The sequence below is a fragment of the Mirounga angustirostris genome, unplaced genomic scaffold (assembly GCF_029215605.1).
Source record: "Mirounga angustirostris isolate CCGP_5_RB_7025 unplaced genomic scaffold, mMirAng1.0.hap1 SCAF_10, whole genome shotgun sequence".
Classification (NCBI taxonomy): Eukaryota; Metazoa; Chordata; class Mammalia; order Carnivora; family Phocidae; genus Mirounga; species Mirounga angustirostris.
In genome coordinates, this window is record NW_026991718.1 from 45,916,306 (window position 1) to 45,935,673 (window position 19,368).

Below are 19,368 nucleotides of genomic sequence, written 5' to 3' on the forward strand. Positions count from 1 at the left end.
AAATATATACTTTATGGGGCACCTGGGTGACTCAGTTGGTTGAGCACCAGACTCTTGGTTTTGGTTCAGGTCATGATCTCAGGGTCATGAGATCCAGCCCTGCGTCAGGCTCCCTGCTCAGTGCAGAGTCTGCTTGAGATTCTCACTCCCTCTGCCCCTCCTGCTCATGCTCTCTCTCTCTTTCTCTAAAATAAATTAATAAATAATCTTAAAAATATAAATATATATAACAAAACTTTAAATTTAAAAATAAAGTTTAGATTTATCTACTATTTCTTAAAATAAAATGATAGGTGATCTCATGATGCCACATTGAATCAAAACTGAATAGTATTGTGAGACAAATTAATTTTTGTATTAGATATATATTCTATTGCTTTAAATGTGGAATTCATTTCTGATTACTTCTGATTACTCTGATGGAAATTTTACTGCCCTGATGTGAGTTTGCAGTGATGGCTAGGGAAGTATGTCTTTATTTTTATCTATTCCTCAGTCACTCCTCTGATGCATAGAAAATGAGCCTATTTCTGCTTAGCTCTCTTTTCCTACCTAGATGACTTAAAAACTGAGAAACTATGTCTAAAATAGTTTTTAAATGATTTCACCTGTTCTCATTTCTGGTGAGTTGTCCATAGTTTTCATTTTTTGAGGTGTTGCTAGGCAATGTCTTATATTTATTTTTTTATGATTCTTTAGCTTCTGCATGTTACAAATAAGTTTTGAGTAGAGGCCACACACACACACAATATGCCATTTTTACCCTGTGTTTGAATCTCTCTGTGGCCTAAGAATAACCAAGTTTACTATGACTCATTTTCAGTTCTATTAGCAAAAATCCTGCCTAACAATTCAAACATAGGGAAAAATATAATTACATGAGTGGATTGCCACCTGTCTCTTGCATTCCTGTTGTGTCTCCTGGGACAAAATAAAAGTGACTGAAATTATAGTTCAAATCTCAGAAGGATATTACTGTGATAGTTTTAGCCAGAGTTTTCTTATTTTTCATAAAGTTGTGTTAATGAAAAAGATGGCTCTGGTAATTTGTGCAGTTATTACATTTTGTTAGTAGTTGTTAGTACTTAATATAGTCTGTGTGATATAATGACATAAAAGAATCTTTCTGGGATGTATACCATTCCAGAGTAAAACCTCATGGAACATCATTCTTTGTTATTAAATATTTTCTGATAATATTTTATGCTAGTTGTGCCTACTTATGTTCTTCTTAGCAATAATATATTTCTTTAGTAATGGTATTATGGTTTTCAAATTTAATTACTTTATCATATAAACTCAAAATTAGAAGTTCTCAACATTCAGTGGTTTTAAAATTAAGAAGCATAAATGTTATCCATTTTCCTACAAATGAGTTTAAATATGTGAAATTAAACAGAATAAGTAATCTTAAAAATTTCATGAACTATCTACTTCAGAGTATATTGAAAATGTGTAAAGTGTGTTTTCTATGATAGGTTTATATTTGTACTGTTAACCCTAGACAAACCAAAAAAGTCCAAGTAGCTTTAAAAGAAACAATTGTATGGCCTTATATCCTGTTTTTTAAAAAAATGAACAAGTCCATCTATGTAGAGTCAAAGTGCTTTTCCATTTGCTATGATTGGATTTTCATTATGATTTATAGCTTCCTTTTAATTTAACTATAAAGGCATAGAAAGCCCAGGATGCTATTAGAATGCAAGTTGATGTCCTTATCAAGTAGATGAAGATAATTAATAAGCACAAAATGAACATATGAATGTACACATTAAATATATGTTTCAAATCCTTCTATAAGAAATAGTAATCAACCATAAATGATGATATGCATGCACATTGTATCTGATTTACATACAACAGCAGTAGCTACCAATAATTGAGAGCTTTATTTGTGCTAGATGCTATATTAAATAGTATGCACTGTTTATAATTTATTCTTCACCACAACCCTATGTGCTATTTATTATAAATTCTATATCACAAATGAAGAATTGAGCCACATGTTTAGTAAATTAGCCCCAAATTACCCATCTAATCTTTGATAGACCTCAGCCACAATTCTAGGATGTAAAGCTATGTTGTCTTAACACTTATTATTTTGTCCCCTGCCTTTTATATAAAGATACTTTAGAAATCCGGCCCAAGTTTCAAATATTTCTATTTCCATCTAATAGGAGCACCAAAAATTAGTACAGGTGTTCTAGTTTTAACAGCTCTGATTAAAGAAAAAGGCTTGTGAATAATCATTTCTACAAATTAGTTATAAAGTAACCCCATGTCTTCTAGAAGACATCACTTTTATGTAGTCTATTAGACTACATGTACTTCAAAAAAAACTTTAAAAAATCAACAGTATCTGACATTATATCCTCACATTTGGTGACAGTGTGTTGTTATGTTTCCATATATCTGTCAACATGTTTTCTTTGAAAGATTAGAAGTGTTTCTTTTCAATAAATTATAATGAATAAGCTCTTCTAGATTTCTTGCCCACCTTTTAGAGTCTCAATGTATCTTACAATGGATGGTGGGAGCGTTTTACTTAGTCAGGCTTTTATTTTTTGTGCTCATGATTTTAGAAATAGATGACTGAAAGTAGCAAATATTCTGCTACCACATGAAAACGAAACAATGTTCTGGGTCTTCCAGTCATAAGACTGAATTTTGAAGTTTATCGTTTAGTTTAGGAATCTTCTGTGAATTGTTATGAAATTGAAATTATCTTTCATCATTCATGTGGTAATGAAGAAAACAATTGTGACCTGGGTATGTATATATATGTGTATATATATATGTATGTATATGTATATATATATAATGACATATATGTATGTATATAATGACAAGTAGGAAGAACCATTGTGCATTTCTCTTCTCAACAAAGCTGGTTTGCATTGTTGCAAACAATCATGTAGAGTGTCATATTAAAAACTTAATTGTTATCCCTATATTTGTTTTCTTAAGTTGCACTTTAGCCACATTGGAAATCTCCCTATATTTGATTAAAAGAACATTTTTATACATTGTATGACATTTTTGTATAATGTTTTATATAAACACTTTTTTAAAGACTTTATTTATTTTAGAAATAGAATGCACAAGGGGAGGAGAAGAGGGAGAAGGACAAGCAGACTCCACACTGAGCACAGAGATCTATGCGGGGCTTGATCCCAGGACTCTGAGATCATGACCTGAGCTGAAACCAAGAGTCGGATGCTTAACTGAACCACCCAGGCGTCCCTATCTCAACATTTTTATATGTCATCTTCTGAACATTTTAGAAATCATGTTAGGTGCTGCTCATAGACCTTAATCAATAATAAATGTTTAGCACTATTAGGTTAGAGTTACAATTTAATAGAAAGGCTAGATAATAATTGAAAGTGCCAAGAAAATTCCATTTTTACTGGAAAAAAATGAATACAAAAATGGCATTGTTTTTATTCAAATTATTTTTCTTCCATAATGATAGTAACAGGACACTTTGATAAATGCAAGATTAGTCAATTGTAAACTTCATGAGGTTAAACTGTGGAGAGAATTGGCCAGTGCATTCTTAGTTCATGATTTTGGTTTATTAACTATCACAGTGATTTTCAGTTCTGGCTTTGCATAAAAATTATCTCCAGAATTTCCAGAAAATATCCATCCTTGGATATTTTGGAGTGAGATCTGGGAAATGATTTAAACATTTTCTTAGTGGTTCTCATATACAATAATTTTTAGAATCACTTTTCCATCTTAACTAGATTGTCTTCGTTTGATAATAGATCCATGTAGAACTCTAGGTGATGTTACTCCCAATGATCAATTAATCCACTTGTCTCTTGATCTTGGATTATTTATTGAAAGGCAAAATGTGCTCTCTTCTTTTTGTATAGATCACATGCTTATCCATCATACTTAATTCCTTAGGGTTCTGTGTATAATTGGGAAAAAAATAAAAGGGGGTGGGGAGGCAAACTGTAAGAGACTCTTAACTATAGAGAACAAACTGAGGGTTGCCGGAGGGGAGGTGGGCAGGGGATGGGTTAAATAGGTGATGGGTAGTAAGGAGGGCACTTGTGTTGAGCATTGGGTGTTATATGTTAGTGGTGAATCACTAAATTCTACTCCTGAAACCAATATTACACTCTATGTTAATATAGAATTTAAATAAAAACTTGAGACAAAAAAATTAAATCATATCACCTTCGTTGGGGAATGATAAAAGATTTTTTTAAAATAGAGAGAAAAAAAGAAGCAGCTTATTTTCTTTTTAAGTATGTAAGCTTTTGACCATGTGATCTTGTGTCATTCCTAAGGTAGCACTATAATCACAAGGTATTGCTAGTTTGGATAATTGGGAGTACGTAAAATTAATCGACTTAGAGCAGGGATAACACTCAAGTGGAAAACTTCCCTCATTATATTATTATTAATTTATTTTAAAGTTCTGTTCTCTTTACTCTGTCATGAAGGCAAAAAAATTTAAGAATCCTTGGTATGACTGCCTTCAGGGACAGCATCTTGGGCTTCTGAAAAGACTATAGCTAAGCTTGTTAGGAGAAGAACCCATAGATATAGATCAAAGAACAAGCCAGGCTTACCTAACCTCTGGGTCCAAGGTATAGAAAGAGAGAAGAAAAAAAAAAAACACTGGCTAGTCCATGTATGAGGAAGGTCCCTAAGATCAACCTTCTAAAGTCTGTCCATGATTTTCTCTTTCCCCTCTCACTTTATGATACCCCTAAATGGAAGGCACTAACCTTACCAGATGTGAAACAAAATCTGGTAACTATAGAATGACTAGCATGATTTCTGCAAATCAAGTAACCAGTCTCATTACATTTTAGAAAACTTTTTATAGACCTACATAGGTCAAACTGTTCATTCTTTTTATTTACTATGATGTAAGACTCATACAAAGGATAATTTTTTTAAATAATAAAAAGTAGGAAAGGATTTCTGCAGCCCCTTTATGACATTTGAAATATTTGAGGAAAATCTCCATATAGACACAAAGGAAATATGTAGCACAACCAACCAACCAACTCCCTCCCCCCGCCAAGATTTACTAATGCCAGAATGCCAGAATACTAGAGGAATTTCCATTCCCTAGTAGAGCTGTGATAAGGTTTGGAGGGTGGAGAACCCTCTCTTCTGTGCTGATTCCAGGGGTCACTTTTTTTTTTAAATTTTTTTAAAGATTTTATTTATTTATTTATTTGATAGAGACAGATAGTGACAGAGATAGCAAGAGAGAGCACAAGCAGAGGGAGAAGCAGGCTCCCCATGGAGCAGGGAGCCCGACAGGGGGCTCGATCCCAGGACCCTGGGATCAGGACCTGAGCCGAAAGCAGACGCTTAACCAACCGAGCCACCCAGGCGCACCTCCAGGGGTCACTTTATCAGAGGCCTAGAACAGATTATCTACCCTCAGGAGGAACCAGCCCTGCTGACAAACACCTTGATCCTGGACTTCTAGCCTCCAGAACTGTGAGAAAATAAATTTCTGTGGTTAAAACCCAGTATGTGCTACCCTCTATGGTAGCCCTAGCAAACGAGTACAATCATGGTAAAGTCGTATAACTGGTTATATTAATTTGTGAATGTTATTCCTGGAGGAGGAATTTGCCTGAACCTGCTAACGTGGGCCTGACAGTGCTTATCCACATAAGAATTCCCATCTCACTCCTTAAATGATGTAGGCTTTGAATTTTAACAAAAAATATGTATCTTAGAAAAATCACAAGTAGCAAATGCTTTTCTGATTAAAAAAGGGATCTTAATATAGGGAAAAACAATTGCTGAGAAATAAACTGCTTCTGTGTCTAATGTAATATAAGAGGATAGTGTGGGTATGTGCTTAAAGTAATATGTAAAAGATAAAAAAAGAAATCACATTTGCTTCAATTAAACACTTATAAGGAAAGACCATATCTTCAATTCTAGAAATAGTTTATTAAATCTATAATGAGTGACAATAATATAAGCAGTATGTCTAGAGATGCCAGGATTCTTAAGGGGTGCATGGGTGGCTCAGTTGGTTGAGCATCGGACTCTCGATTTCAGCTCGGGTCATGATCTCAGGGTCATGGGATCGAGCCCCGCCTTGGGCTCCATACTCAGCGGGGAGTCTGCTTGAGATTCTCTCTCTCCCTCTCCCTCTGCACCTCCCACATGTGGTCACTCTCTCTCTCTCAAATAAATAAATCTTTAAAACAGAAAAAAGAAAGAAATGCTGATATTATTACAAATATGTAAAGTTGACTGTACCTTAGAACTAAGATGGTTTCAATCCCTGGAGTCATTTTATGTCTACCAATTTTTCATGGAGATTAAGTAAATGTATTTCATATTACATTTAAAAGTTAGTTTTTTAAATATAGAAAATAATTATATATAGCGGATGTTTGTTTTGATTTTTCCAGTTTTAAAATATAGATGGTGGTAGAATATAAATCCTGTGTGCATTACCCATTACAACTGAGCTCCATTCTTTTCCAGTGTCATTTCCAGTTCCCTGTTGCCATAGCTGCTGCTCAGAAAATGTATTTTTCTAAAAGATTTATAAATAATGATTGCAATGTTTTTAGCTCTTTGTAGTGAAAAACAATATCCAATGCCTCTGAGAAGAATATAAATCCAAGCACTAGGGAGCCATTCAGATCACACTGGAGTCTTGTTACAAGTAGGGCAAGAAAAGTGTCTCACTGGTATACATTAATGTGCACTCTCCTGCCCACTCAAAAGATAAATTCCATGTTGTTAGGTTTTGAAGACATATATAAGACTGTCTTTAAGCTTTATATCTGCTTTTGTTACTCCAACATCTTGTCAAACAGAAAAAGGTTGTGTTTATTAACCCTTCTCTTTACTAATCTTGGTTACTGTCACCATCCTTCCACATGTGAAGTTAAAACGTTTAGTTTATAAGTGAACACGTTTGGCCAAATGCATGCATTCTTAATATCTCTGAAAATTAGTTGTATTCTCATCTCTATTGTAACAGGGAATCAAGGATATTCTATACTCAATAAATATATTTTAATTATGGCTCTTGATCTAAACTGAAAGTAAATATTTAAGAGCCATCTCCCGCCTTATTTTTTCTCCAAAAATCAGCCACTGTTTACTAATTGAATAATTAAGTTATTCCACATGTAGCACATGCCATCTGAAGTACAAAATGTACCAAAAAAAAAAAAAAAACCACCCAAAAACCAGAAAACAAAGAATGATAAAATAGCATGTCTGGCATCCAGAAATATTAGTAAAAATTTAATATTTTGACACACACACATATGTACAAATACACACATATGTACACATGTCTGATATACCAGTATGTGGCATAAGCACATATTACATGGCTAGTCTAGGCTATGATGCAATAACATAAAATTTTAGTGGGTTGAAACACAAAGGTTCATTTCTCCCTTATACTTACACTCCACACTTTTCAGTGGAAAGGTCTGCTTCCCTTAGTCACTCAGGGACCCTAGGCTGGCAGAAGCCTCACCATCTCATCATGAGGTATCAGGTTTCACTATCACAGGAGATGAGAGGGTAGTGGTGCAGGGATCCACACCAGCATTTGAATTCTTTGGCCATCATTCATGAGTCACAGTTAGTCACATGACACTGACTAAGTGATGGAGGTGATAGAGAAGTGCTTTCCTCACACATGTCTGAAAAGAGGATAAATGTCTGTGAGAAAGCACTAGAAAGATCAACCACAACACTCTTCTGCACAAATATTCACTTTTTTCTTCCATCTCTGATTCTTTCTTGTTTATGACTCTCAAAATTTCATATGATACATGTAGTAAACTTAACCTTCAGCTTATTTATATCTTGATCAAGAGTGTGTCAATAGTATTAATATTTTCATTTTAATAAACAGATACTTATATCATCATTTTTGTGGATCCCTAATTTTCTATTGTATGGATTTCTGGAAAAATGCTCCACTCTTTCCACTTATTCCCTTCTCTGCTTTTTCTTTTAATGAGTTGAGCCATGTAATAGTCACAGTGTTTGGCACATATGTGTCTAATGAATTATAGTTTAATATTTTTCTTTCTGCCTTGTGTATGTTTTCATTTGGCACACACGAAGTTCTCAAGAAATGTTAGCTCATTACCTTTGGTCATAATTGCCACTTTTCTCACTTGGATCCCATTTTTACTGTACATGGTGAAAATTCCTCAATTTCTTATTTGGTGACTTTTTTTTTTCCTTTTGATTCTACATTTTGGTTCTACTTCTGCAGTGTGTCATATTTTCCTAAGATACCCATGAGAATTTGAAAAGGAAAGGAATCAAGCATACAAGCTCAATGCAGTGTCTCGATATAAAACTAAAAATTTTCTCTTGACACAATATAGTATATTTAAAAAACATACTGGACTTAAAGTCATGTGATCTGGATTTAGTTTCCAGTTCTCTTTCTAAGTAGTGATGTGTTTTAGAGAAATAATGTAATGGAATTGCATTTTTATTTCACCATTCCAAAAAAAGGGAATAATAACAGTTTAAGACTTATTAAATAGAAAAATATGGGCCACATGCTAAAATATAATGGTCACTTGATCCAGATTTGTTCATTTTCTTTCTTTTCCCAATTTTACTCTTACCTGAAATTCTGAAGCACACAGAAACTCTGCTAGATATTTATATTGAATCGTATTATGCTTCTTTTAGGCTTTTGATCTTTACTGACAATCATTTAAGTTGATATCATTGGAAGTAAATAAAATACACCCATGTAAATATGAATGAGATTATCATTTTATGGATTCTTAAAAGCTGAACTGTATTTTTGAATTAAAGATATGCCAAAAACAGGGGTGCCTGGATAACTCAGTCAGTTAAGTATCTGTCTGGCTTTGGCTCAGATCATGATCCTGGGGTCCTGGGATCAAGCCCCGCATCAGGCTCCCTGCTCCCTCTCCCTCTGCCTTCTGCTCCTCCAGCTTGTGTGCTCTCTCTCTGTCAAATAAATAAATAAAATCTTAAAAAAAAAAACAATGTGCTAAATAAAAAGAGAGAAAGAGAGTATATACCAAAAATAGACAAGGTATAATTTGAGGAACAAAGAGTATAAATTAGTACTAAGATCTTTGTTGACTTTCCATTTTCTAATTCTTTTAACATTATTTATTTTACAACACTCTTTGTTTTTAACTCACAAAACTCCACGTTTTACACAACTCATTTGGGTTGTGCCACAATTTTAGTTAACCGTAGTATGCTTAACAGGGAGGTATAATAAAGTCCTATCCCTACTAACACAACTACAGTTTTATTTCCATATCCCACCTGTGTAATAAAATGTCAAATAATTTTCTTAGTATTAAGAAAATCTATCGCAGCTATTAAATTCCATCTGCTGGGAACACACTATTGAATAGGGTGCTGTCCCTACCTTATTCAGTTGGATAGATGTGGAGTTATCCCTGGGCCGTGAGAGCAGAAAAGGGGCATGTAGCCAAGCAGTAATGCCTTCCTGTATGAAGTCTGTGTTGAACTGAGATAGAAGGATGCCTTAGCTGCCTCATGACTGGCAACTCAGGAGTCTATTTTGGGGAGCAAATGCAGTATGGAACACACATTCTAAGAATTGTAAGTAGTTGAGTGTGGCAGGAGCATTTAAAAAATCCTCAAACTGTAGGGAAGGCAAGAAGAAAAGGAAGCAAAAATTATAGGTAGGGCCATATTATAAAGGGACTTAGGTGCTAATTCTGGAGCTTGGACTTTGAAAGCAATGGGACACCACTGCGGATGAATTCAAGCATCCAAGGAAAATTGCCAAGAACATGTTAACCTCTCTTGAGCATAGCATATGACGGCTGGGAATTGTATCACCTAATAATTACTGTGACTGGTAAGTGCATCCACATTTGTGTGCCCTGGGATTTTAAAATGCTGCATTATGTCTAATGAATCATACAGTTTAAGATTCCCCCTTCAGCATGGTATATGTTTTCATTAATTTTCATACTGTTTTAGTTCACAAAGTATTTAAGTTTGCTTACAAAGCATTAAAAAAAATAAAGTCAACTGATAAAAAAGAAATAAAACCCTTCTTAATATTACCAACAGACAGGATTTCCTCCTGGATGTTTTCCATGAGTTTTCCCTGTGAGATTAAGAGATAGATTACCTGGGAACGAGTGGCCAAGAGAAAGCATAAAGGAACACTATTTTGAGAAATATGGAGAGGGGCAAAAGAGATTATGTGTGGTTCTTCATAGTAAATAAAGATTTACCTCAGAGTTTTTAAACTTCGGAATGCTTTTATTTCAAACAGAATTTAATAGGAAAAAAATCTTACTGTATATTCATTCAATGTGAAATTCAATCAGCATGCCCACTCTAGACAGAAAAAGGCCAGTCTGAATATAATAAGCCCCAGAGTCCAAGTTGTCAGTAGTAACCAAGATTGCCCACTAAACAGCAATCCCTAAAACCGCAAACATAACTTCTTGATCCTGTGACTGGATCGTGTTGGCATGAGATTAAAACAAAACAGGTTTCTTTGTCAACTGTACATTATGAAGCCCATGGTTAATATAAATGTTAATCAGGGTTATGATAGTAGCTCCAGGGATTATGGTAAATGCGTAGCATATAACGCAAGCATAAATGTTTCAATTCAAGTGTAAATATGTAGTTAATGAAGAATACAATCACTTAACAAACTTTTTATACTCACAGTTTAGAAATGTCAGGGCTATAAATTCATTATCTTTCAAATTTTCCTTTTGAAAATAAAACACCTATTTTGTATTAGTGCCTGAACTAAGACATGTTATTGTAGCAGGGGAAAAAAAGAACTGAGGAAAAAAAAAAAATGCACAATCCTGCTACCACTCTGTGACTACCCCTCTCACATCTTGGTGATGCTGGACAAGATCCAGTTCATGCATATACAGATCTTCTTTGACTTTACAGTGGGGTTACATCTGAAATCTGTCATAAATTGAAAATATCATAAGTCAAAAATGCATTTAATACACGTAAACGACTGCACATCAGAGCTAAGTCTAGCCTACCTTAACCATGCCCAGAACACTTACATTACCTACAGTTGGGCAAAATTATAAAACATTAAGCCTATTTTATAATAAAGCATTGCATATCTCCTATAATTTATTGAATATTGTACTGAAAGTGAAAAACAGAATGGCTGAATGGATACAGAATGGTTGTAAGTATATAGGTTGTTGACTCTAGTGATGGTATGGCTGAATGGGAGCCTTTGCTCACCACTGCGGGCCAGCAGTGCAAGAGAGAATTTCACACCGCCTATTACTAGACTAGACTATTACTAGATCCAAATTCAAAATTTGAAGTACATTTTCTACTGAATATATACTGCTTTTGTACCATTGTAAAGTAAAAAAATCGTAAGTCAAACCATCGTTAAGTCAGAGACTATCTGTAGTATTGTTTTCAATGAAAGGGTACAACTATAACTATACATAAGGGTTGTACCTTAAAAAGAAAAAAGAAACCTCTGACGCTATATTGTGAAGGTATTTGCATATCAGAAAACAACTATTCATTTTAAAATATTTTAAATGGCAGGGGCGTCCGAGTGGCTCAGTCCCTTGAGTGTCTAACTCTTGGTTTTGGCTAAAGTCATGATCTCATGGGTAGTGATATCAGCTGCATGGGGCTCTGTGCTCTGTGGGGAGTCTGCTTGAGATTCTCTCCCTTTCTCTTCCTCTGCCCCTACCCCTACACTTTCCCTCTCCCTCTCTCTCTCTCTAAATAAATAGATCTTAAAAAATATTTTAAATGGAAAACAACTTTCTACTATAATGGGGGAGCAGTAAATTTATTGATCCATTATCTCTTTATTGTTTTTTTCCCCAAAGTTAAAGTAATGTGGTAATACCTTGTAACTTAATTTTTGTGGCTCTACCCACAAAAATTTCAGTGTAAAATTCTGAAGACAAATTTTTATTCCTTTTATGTATTTTTTTCTCTGTGTGTTTTATAGATCAAAAACATTGCAATGGTATGTTGATGTATTGGACATATTACCCTAGAAAATAATGAATTCTTAAAACTAATATGTATAATATTTTTCATAGTTTATGAATATTCTCTTCTAATAAGGCATTGCTTTTTCACTTCTATTCTTTTTATTTTGTGTCCTTCCTTTGGAAACATCAACTTGTCATACACCATTCTCTTTAGCATATCTACTGTACTCCCTCTCATTGATATAATTTATTTTTACCTTTTTAAAACATTTTTCTCTACCATTTTTTACATTATGTTTGTTATTTGTCTCTAAATTATGTTGTAATTCCACTGTATTTTTAAAAAATTTTTAATCCTTTTTCTGTTTCTTTTAAATTTAGTACTTATTTTTTTTTAAAGCTGTCTATCCTTTGTGCTTTATGCTCTGCTTTTGATTCATGGGGACCATGCTCTGTTATCATCTAGTTGGTATGTCAGTTTTCTGTGTTTTCCTTTTGAAGCTTCTGTTGAGTCATATTCAAAGGTAAGCTGTCTCCCAAATCATAAAGAAGCTTTTATTTTCCTCTTTTCCTAACCATTAGGACGAGTGTTTTTGTAGCTTGCTTTCTTTTGTTTTTACTCATCCTTAAAGAATGTCCAGACAGCAGATTTGTCCAGTGCTCAAATATGAGTGGATTACCCTTTTTTTTTTAAAGATTTTATTTATTCATTTGTCAGAGAGAGAGCCCAAGCAGGGGGAGCAGCAGGCAGAGGGAGAGGGAGAGGGAGAAGCAGGCTCCATCTTAGACCCTTGGGATCATGACCTGAGCCTAAGGCAGATGCTTAACCCACTGAGCCACCCAGGCATCCCTGGATTGACCTTTTTTGTACCCTTGTGTTTTGGGTAAATTTTACATATAGGTGTATATGTAATTTCAATGTAGAAGATGTTATTCTGTGGCAGTATCATTCTCTTTTGTGTACTGCTTGGTTCTCTGTATTCTGAAACAGTGTGTAAAACAAACAAATCAACAACAAACTATAGTTCCCTTCCTGAATTTCCATAATATTTTCCCTTTTCTTGTCTCCTGGGTGACCTCTGCAGGTTTTAGCTGTGTATGGGTGCGCTATTGCATAACTAGCTCTGGCTCACTCAGTACTCCAGGGGGGCCTTGGTTGTGAACACAATATTATAATTGATTTTCTCTATCTACTTTTCCCACTTGGGCAAAGATGGCGAGTCTAAGATAGGACTGGGCAGGAAAAATTTAAAAGATTAATTTTGAATAGGTTTTCCTTTAGGTAGGCTATAAGCTTCAATTAATGTCATTTTTACTTCTAAAAATATGACAATTCTGAGATACTTCTTTGGCTATAATTTTTCCCATTAATGTGTATTTTTATGAAATCTGGTCTAGGCTATATTAGGGATTCTTACTGAATACCAGTTTAAAATAGAAGCTCTCTTCTTAACTATTTGTCTTTATATCACTGTGTAGTTTCTGCAGTATAACTTTCTTGCTAGAGGTTTTTATTCATAAACATGTATCTTTTTTTGATGGTGGTTTATAGTGAAGGAGAACTGCCAGTGGAGAGAAAAAAATCATTTTCGTTTTATATAATGTTAAAGTAGCAGATGCTTAAAGGCCAAAATATTAGTTGGTATTTAGTATGTTTTTAATCAACTAGGTTAGTTTTATGATATTACTATGGTTTTAAATAATTTTTTGAATTAGATAAAAAGAGTAATGATTAATAGTTAAAATTCTAACATCTCTTTTAAAATCAATTCATAAAAGTGGCTTAGAATGATTTATTAGTATAAACTTCAACTACCTTGTATTTTACGTATTTAAAAACACTTCCATTTTACTGAGTTATTCAGTATGAAGAATAGATTCTTAACTTCTTCAAAAATCTAGGTTTTAATTTGCATACCCCAGCTGAATTTACAAGACTGAAGCAATTCAGTGGATCCACAGTATTCTTTCAGCTCTGTAAATAGCAGGAAACATACAAGTTTGCCGTGTACAAGATTACATAATCTTTCCAGAGTTCATTAAGTTATAATCTTCCCATCAGCCACATCCAGTGCAGTTTAACATGCCATGAAATATAAAGTTAGACATCTATAATTCATGTAAGAAAATGGTTATTTATATTTAAGGAAAATATTTTGTGTTATTTCGTCTGGCAGTGCAGACTTCTCTATCACTTATTTAAGCTTAGATTTACATTCATTTCATAGTGTTGCCATCCAGTGGGGCTTGTTTTATCCTACATTGTGAAGATGGAGATATATGTAATTGGCAAAAATTGCAAGGCTTAGAATACCTAAAGTTTTGTGTTGCTTGTCCGCTTGTATTTTAGACTATCAGAATCTTTCTAATATTTCTCCTTTTTACAGGACTTCTGTAATGCTTGCTTGCAATTAGTCATGCTTCTATATTTTTATATTTCTACTGGCTAAATAGAATTTTTTTAAATTTTGTGTTAGGGGTAGAATGAAATTTACATAGATTTAATTATTCTCAACAATTGTTTAACGTTAATGCACTAAGGCATTTCCTTTTACTGCAAGTTGAAAATACCCCCATTGTTTTGTTTTGTTTTTTTTTAAAGAAAATTTGTGCTAGAAGGCTCACAGATAGGTATTGGAAATACCGACTGCAGGAAAATAAAAGGGCAGAAAAAAACCCACAAAACATTATTAAAATAGATAAAGTTTTTCAGCCCAGTTTTGTAGCTATCAGGGGTTTATATCATTTGACCTTTAGTTAAATACTCTGAGCCTCCAGGAATAAAGGCCCTATAGTAGCATTAAGTATTATTGCTGCTATCTTCATCATCTAAATGCAATCTTTAAACTACTTAAGATTCACCTCTCACTGTTGGACACTTTCTTTAATACCTCTGTAATTGTAAAGAGGACTTTGATGAGTGTATTAAGGTTTCCCCAGCTTCTGAGTGAATTGCCTGTTTAGTGGTAGATAAGCAGACTTCAAGGACTGTTGAGATTATCAACATTCAGTTTCCTTTGATTTCTTCATTTTCTAATTTCCTTAAAATTCATCTCTTCCTCACCACTGTGAAATCGTGTAAGCAAGCACCATGTTAAGGTAGAAGGAACACAGAAGGATTTAGGAAACAAATTCCATTCCTGACTTCATCATTAACTTTGAATAGGATCTTCAGAAAAAATACTTAATCACCTGCAGAATGGAGTGACAGCACCAGACCATCTGGCTTGGAATATTGGGACGATTCAAGAATGTATTTAATGCTTACCATGTACCTAATCATATTTTTGGTGATTTGCTGACACTTTAGAAGAACAAATATGTCACCTGTCCACATGGAATTTTAAATACAGTTATCTTTTTCATTTTAAAGTACTTTCTATACATAAGGAAATGACATTAGATTGAAAGAGAAAAACATTTTACATTTGAAATAAAACATAATTAATCACCAGTTTAGATAAGTTTGGATTTCTAGGATGTGTAATCATCTGATTTAACTAAGATTAATAGAATATTATTCCCTGGGACAATGAGTACACTATGAGAATTATTAATAGGCCATTTTGTGCACCTTTGATATATCCACTACTGTAGGTATATATATATATCCTTCCCATGTGACACCCATCCCAAGGAACAAGTTGGACAATAAGTAGCTGTTATCTATAAACTCCTAAATACAGAGTGAGTTTTGCTTGTTGGACAAAGAAAGGAACACAGTAATACAATTTCAGAATCCACCTAAGCAGTTGCAAGGTAGTTTTTACATATATAGGAGATAACACAGGGACAGATCTTCTGTTAAAAAAACAAAACCAAACAGTATGAATGAAAGTTGTTTGATAACTCACCTGCATTTTATTTTTAACTATTTTATGGAGCATGACAGAAGCCAGTGAAGTGACATAATCTAAGCGGTCAAGCTTTCTCTTCATGAACTCTATGTTTAGCTGTTTTTGTCACTTTGTTTGCATGTTTTCCTTCACAAATTTACCTAAGTCAGGGGTTCTGTCTCACCCATTGGCATGCACCTGTCCACAATTGAAAGGCTAAAGCTGTTTGAACATAATACATATCATTTCTGTCCTGCTTTTTTCCCCCCTAATGAGAATTTAACAGTTGGGAATAGTTGGAAAAAAAAAAGAAAACCCTATTACCTAAATCACAAATCAGATCAGTCCTTTTATGGTCAAAGCTGAGCCACATAAGAGGTTGATAGGTGAAATTTCCTATTTCACCCCTACTAATTTTAAATTTACCTTTATCATTTGTTTAATGAATGAATCAATATTTTAGTCATAGTGGCTCATAGTTCTTCAGTAGATGTTTGAAGATAGCAAGCATGAGAAACACTAGTATTGCCCAAATTGTGATCAATGGAAGCTTAAGGTAAGAAATCTAGAATACAGGAGTGCCTGGGTGGCTTAGTCGGTTAAGTGTCTGCCTTTGGCTAAGGTCTTGATCCAGGGGTCCTGGGATAGAGCCCCGCATTGCTTCATGTACCCTGCTCAGTGGGGAATATGCTTATCCCTCTCTCCTCTGCCCCTACCCCTACTCCGCCCCCACGCCCCGCTCATGCACTCTCTCTCTCTCTCAAATAAATAAATAAAATCTTCAAAAAAAAAATCTAGAATGCAACATGTTGCAGTCATGATGAAAAACAATGTGGAGATTCTTCAAAAATTAAAAATAGAACTACCCTATGATCTAGCAGTTCCACCTCTGGGTATTTATTCTAAAGAACTAGAAGCAGGATCTTGAATAGATAATTGCATGCCCATGGGATTAATTGAAAAAGAAAATCTGGCATATATGCAATGGAGTACTAATCAGACAAGAAAAAGAAAGTAAATCCTGCCATTGTGACAACATAGATGAATTTCGAGGGCTTTATTCTAAGTGAAATAACTTAGGGAAAGATAAGAACTATATGATCTCACTTATATGTAGAATCTACTAAGGCTGAACTCATAGAAACAGAGAATAGATTGGTGGTTGCCAGGGGCTGAGGGTTGGGGAAAATAGGAAAATCTTGGTTCAAGGGCACAAACTTTTTAAGAGGAATATGTTCTGGGGATATAAGAGATTATAAGAGGAATAACTTCAGGTTATCTAACAGACAACATGGTGATTTTAGTTCACAGTATTGAATTGTGTACTTAAAGTTTACTAAAAGAGTGGATTTTAAATGTTCTTACCATAACAACAGTAACAAACTAAAATGGTAATTATGTGAGGTGAAGGATATGTTAACTAATCTCATTGTGGTAATCATTTTGCAGTGCATATGTATATCAGATCCTTACATTGTACACCTTAATCTTTTTTTTTTTTTTTAAAGATTTTATTTATTTGAGAGAGAGAGAATGAGAGAGAGCGAGTACATGAGAGGGGGGAGGGTCAGAGGGAGAAGCAGACTCCCTGCTGAGCAGGGAGCCCGATGCGGGACTCGATCCCGGGACTCCAGGATCATGACCTGAGCTGAAGGCAGTCGCTTAACCAACTGAGCCACCCAGGCGCCCATTGTACACCTTAATCTTTACACAATGTTATACTTCAATTATGTCTCAAGAGAGGGGAAAACTAAAAAAAAAAAAAAATGTGGTGTATATATAAAATGAAATATTAGCGTAAGATGGAAAATTCTGACATATACTTCACTGTGGATGAAAGTTAAAGATATTATGCTAAGTTACATAAGCCAGTTATAGAAAGTTAAGTATTGCATGATTCTGCTTATTGAAGTATTTAAAGTAGTCAAACTTACTGAAGCAGAAAGTGGAATGGTGGTTTCCAGGGACTGGTGGAGGGATGGTGGAGTTGCTGTTTGGTGGGTATAGAGCTCCAGACATTCAAGATGAAAACGTTCTAGAGATCCTCTGTATAATTTTGTCCACATAATTAACAGTAGTTTATTGTCCACTTAAGAAATTGGTAAGATAGATTTCATGTTTGGTGTTTGGTGTTTTTACCACAGTAATAAAAAAATAGCTCTGAGAGGTAGAAGAAGTTACTTATTAGGTGTTTCAGAAGCTGGTACCAATTCTTATTCACACCTTTGGAAATCTGGGAAGGTGAAGAAAAGACTAGAAAAATGGGAGACCCTTGACACACAAGCTTGGCTAGTTGCTAACCTTGTTACTGAAAATCCTTCTTAGTAAAATAATTAAGCCTTTAAAAAGCCTTGAAAGTATAAACTCTGGAAAGACTGTTATGATCTCCAGAAATTATGAATAATATGAGGCTCTGGAATCCTGAGGATGACCTTGCTGTGAGTTGCTTATATACTTTCACAATATCTTACATCACAAGAAGCTCTGAGCATGGGCTTCTGGAGTGAAACAATACAGAGAGAGGAATGAGACATTGTGCAAACATTAGCCAAATGAGATTGACATTGATTTCAGATGAAATTCTTGAACCAAATATAAAGGAAATTATTAGTGAGTACCTGAAAGAAGGAACACATACCACTCAGTTTCAATATGGGTTCACACAAACTAAGTCATGTCAGACTAATTCAATTTCTTCTTTTAATAGGGTTAGTAGCTTAATAGATTAGGGGATATTAGAGACACTGTAGACAAGGTCTGGATTTCAGCCAGGCATTTGACAAGTCTTCTGATGTTTTCCTTGTTGACAAGATAATTGAAATGAGCTGGATTTATGAGCAATTTCTACTTGAAGAAAAGTTATGGTAACGTGTAAATAATTTTAAAATATTAAACTAAAAATAATTAATTAAAACTTTTTATGTGCAAGCCATTGCTATGTCCTTTATATGCATGTTCTAACATTCTCAATCCTCATAATCTATGAAATATTGTACACATTCTTCAAGTTAGATAACTGAGGCAAAGGAAGATTAATTACTTAGTATAAGGTCATGTGGGTAGTAATTGGCAAAGCCACAATTTTAACCCAGTGCATGTAACTTCAAAACCATATCCTTAACCACTATGTGATACACCACATGACTTGTTCTTACCTTGATGCAATATGCTTAATTATAACAATGAGAATATAAAAGATACATTCATCAGTTTGGGCATAATCTGCATCTGAAGTAATAGGAAATATTCTGGATGATATAATAAGCATTAGAGTTTGTGTCTTTTAGTTTTCCCTGGCTACTGTAACAAATTCCCACAAGCTTAGTGGCTTAAAACAACATAAATTTATTATCTTATAGTTTAGTAGGCTTGAAGTCCAACACAGGTCTTACTGGGCGAAGAGGAAGGTGTCAACAAGGCTACATTCCTTCTGTAGGCTGTAGTGGAGAATTTTTCTTGCTTTTTCCAACTTCTGTAGACTACCTGCATTCCTTGGCCATGGCCCCATTACAGCTCCCAAACCAGTAATATTGCATCTCTCAGTGCCT